The sequence below is a fragment of the Schistocerca gregaria genome, chromosome 8 (assembly GCF_023897955.1).
Source record: "Schistocerca gregaria isolate iqSchGreg1 chromosome 8, iqSchGreg1.2, whole genome shotgun sequence".
NCBI classification, from domain to species: domain Eukaryota; kingdom Metazoa; phylum Arthropoda; class Insecta; order Orthoptera; family Acrididae; genus Schistocerca; species Schistocerca gregaria.
The window spans coordinates 81396662-81400587 of NC_064927.1; the positions used below are offsets into that span (position 1 = coordinate 81396662).

A 3926-nucleotide genomic window follows, 5' to 3' on the forward strand; every position below is an offset into this window, starting at 1 on the left:
CCGTAGCTCCGATACAGTCACCTTTAGCCAAAACTGCTCAAGACAGACAACATAGGCCGCTTGTATGCAGAACGCTCAATTGCCAACTGTACTCGGAAAGTTACGTTGAAGTCGAAACTTCAGCAACTTCGTCAAACAGTTACAATTGAATAAAAGTACATTAGACAGCCAACGGAAGGCAGGCTGTCCAGAGCAGCGAGAACTCAGTCTTGTAACCTACTCCGACCGAAAGGCGAGAGCCGACTCCCCCCAAGAGCACCCGTACAAACCGAACACAGAACATTCCCGCCCCCACGGCCACTGTCGTGGTTAACCGTTCCAATCAGCAACTCGAAAATCGGCAGAAAATTCAACTCTATTGCCGGAGCACTACCATTCCACCAACGGAGATTCTTGACGTCAATTTCTGCGCCGATTTTGCTACGTCACGGAGCTATGCCCTGAGCAAGCCAATCACAGTTACGATTTTGCAGAAAGCGCTGCAATTTGCCCGCCAAAACTGCCTGGGTACACAAGTCATTCCCACACCTCGCTGGTAGCCTGCCAGAAAGTATTTTCGCTAAGTTTCTGCGAAGTAACGGAACCTCTAACCCAGCTGCTCCGTCAGGCCCCCGTGGAAGTGTCGCCGCCGCTCTTATGACAATGTCGGCGTCTGGAAAGCATCCACTCAACTCCCTCACACCCGTGGGCTTAACCCTTTCAAGATCAGCAGAGCCCGCCTGTCACCGGACCACCCGGGTGACGAGAGACGCTGCGTGGGAAGTCCGCGTGTAAAGGAACAGCAACTTTTCACAGCATTCAGTTAGAGAGGAAAATCGTAAGATAGAAATATGAGAGGGGGCTTCTGCCACCTCTCAACTTTTGAAGTCTCGAATGAAAACTACTGGATGTATGTTTTTCTTGCTTTCTTCGTTAAATATTTGAAACTGTATACGCTTAATTAGGCTTTGTTCATGCACCAAAGTAGTTAAGTGCATGGAATTGCTATCACTCGCAAGTGGTGTGGTTACACATAATGCTCTGGTAATATCGGTTGATTACCAAAATTTGGTCTGCCTTCTGGTGCATGTTTGTAGTAGCTCACCCACACGCCTACTTTATGATTCATTATTAAACCTACTCCTGCATTACCTCTATTTGATTTTGTATTTATAACCCTGTATTCCGCCCCCCCCCCCCCCCCCCCCGGCCACCACGAACCATGGACCTTGCCGTTGGTGGGGAGGCTTGCGTGCCTCAGCGATACAGAGAGCCGTACCGTAGGTGCAACCACAACGGAGGGGTATCTGTTGAGAGGCCAGACAAACGTGTGGTTCCTGAAGAGGGGCAGCAGCCTTTCCAGTAGTTGCAGGGGCAACAGTCTGGATGATTGACTAATCTGGTGTAGGAAAAGGGAGAGAAGGAAACATAGTAAGTGAATATGGATTGGGGCTAAGAAATGAAAGAGAAAGCCGTCTGGTAGAATTCTGCACAGAGCATAATTTAATCATAGCTAACACTTGATTCAAGAATCATAAAACAAGGTTGTATACATGGAAGAATCCCGGAGATACAAAAAGGTATCAGATAGATTATATAATGGTAAGACACAGATTTAGGAACCAGGTTTTAAATTGTAAGACATTTCCAGGGGCAGATGTGGACTCTGACCACAATCTATTGGTTATGATCTGCAGATTAAAATTGAAGAAACTGCAAAAAGTTGGGAATTTAAGGAGATGGGACCTGGATAAACTGACTAAGCCAGAGGTTGTACAGAGTTTCAGGGAGACCATAAGGGAACAATTGACAGCAGTGGGGGAAAGAAGTACAGTAGAAGAAGAATGGGTAGCTCTGAGGGATGAAGTAGTGAAGGCAGCAGAAGATCAAATAGGTAAAAAATCCTTGGGTAACAGAAGAAATATTGAATTTAATTGATGAAAGGAGAAAATATATCAAGAGCTCAGATGGAAACCCAGTTCTAACCCAAGAAGGGAAAGCAGAAAGATGGAAGGAGTATATAGAGGGTCTATAAAAGGGCGATGTACTTGAGGACAATATTATAGAAATGGAAGAGAATGTAGATGAAGATGAAATGGGAGATACGATTCTGCGTGAAGAGTTTGTCAGAGCATTGAAAGACCTGAGCCGAAACAAGGTCCTGGGAGTTGACAACATTCCATTAGAGCTACTGACGGCCTTGGGAGAGCCAGTCCTGAAAAAACTCTACCATCTGGTGATCAAGATGTATGAGACAGGCGGAATACCCTCAGACTTCAAGAAGAATATAATAATTCCAATCCCAAAGAGAGCAGGTGTTGACAGCTGTGAAAATTACCGAACTATCAGTTTAATAAGTCACAGTGTAACAACAACAACGCTGTACTATTGTATCAATAAGTAATTTTTTTTCTTATCATTTTTCGAAAAAACTTGTGTAATTAATGTTCTGCTTTCATTTATTTTTTGTTTCATGCCATTGTGTTAAGAAAACTGTAAACGAGTTCCAATGTGAAAATTAATGTTTATTTGAAATGTCAAGCAATATTGTAATAGAATAGAAACGTAACAAATGTTGAAACTGGTGTAAGATGTTTAAAATTGTAACTGTGCGTCTGGTCCATACGTAGGCAATGTGTTAGGATATGTAGAATGCAAAACCTCGGGTGAATACCCTGTCTGTAAGGGAGCGGTAAAAGGTGGATGGCAGGCGAGCGCGGGAAAATGCACGCGGGCACTGCACGGCACAACGGGCTCAGCAGTAGTAGTTGGAGTCTGGCACTGGTCTGAGCAACACCTTCTGGAGCGAGGAGCCTCTCCTGGAAGACGTAGCTTCACTGAGCCTCGGGTATGCCGTTCCAACGCCCACACAGCATGGCAAAAGTCCATAGGCACTAAATGGAAAAGCATTGCGACGCTATGAAGAATTAAAGTGTCGATACGTCAAGAGCCATAGCTGTGGTTGTATGTGTGCTCTGTGCCTCGCCATCTCGCCGCTCGCCAACCGCCGCATTGATACAAGTAGGTTGAAACTTTTAGTACTGTATTCGTATGGGACCGCGTACTCGCTTCGGCGGTACATATACTAAAATTCGAACGATACAGAGAAGATTAGCATGGCCCCTGTGCAAGGATGACACGCAAAATCGTGAAGCGTCAGTGCGGCTCTCGCAGCCGAGCGAAGCGGACGTGCGGTGTGTGCTCTCCGCTGGCAGAGGGGGCCCGCGCGCCTTGTTTACTTTCTTCGGCCAACACTAACGTGACGCCGTAGCGCTAGAAGACCATGGCAAACCAATACAGAAGATCAACCTTGAAATTCACATTTCGGAACGACTTTACCCGACCAAAGGCGCTCGAAGTCGAACGTTTTTTAAAAGAGGAAGCCAAGATCCCGGCTGCCGACACTTTTCGATCGTCAGTAGCACGGTCTATGTAAAGCTCATAAACGAAGCTACTTGCGACAAGGTGCTTCGAGAGGTGAAACAAGAACTCCGCTTCTGCCACGCAGATGGCAATGTTGGCAACGTCGAGGACGGCCATGCCGCAATGGGACTGCGGACTATACGCATCTTCGAACTTCCATTTGAACTCCCGGCGGCAGAAGTTGTAGCGGCGCTCAGCCCCTACGGCACGGTACACGAACATGTGGCTGAAAAATGGACCCAGTTTAAGACGTATCCAGTACTCAATGGAGTACGCCAAGTGCGAATAGATCTCCAACGACACGTGCCATCCTATCTACAGATAGGAGGATGCCGGGCCATAGTTATTTATGACGGCCAACCTTAGACGTGTTCCGGATGCGGTAAGGAAAGTCACCTTCGTTCCGTGCCTCCAGCGTCGGATCACACAACTCCCACCCAAGGACGTTGCACCACCAGCGGCGAAGACTATTCTACCCGTTACTTACACGGCGGCGCTCACGACGTTTTCCACACAACAGATAC

General features: G+C 47.0%; 1 non-coding gene across 1 annotated transcript; it reads left to right on the forward strand.

Moving 5' to 3' along the window:
• The first annotated feature begins 3040 nt into the window (after positions 1-3040).
• On the forward strand, positions 3041-3147 carry LOC126285652 (U6 spliceosomal RNA). The gene has a single exon (XR_007551665.1). It is a non-coding gene; the product is annotated as a U6 spliceosomal RNA (small nuclear RNA).
• The last annotated feature ends 779 nt before the right edge of the window (positions 3148-3926 follow it).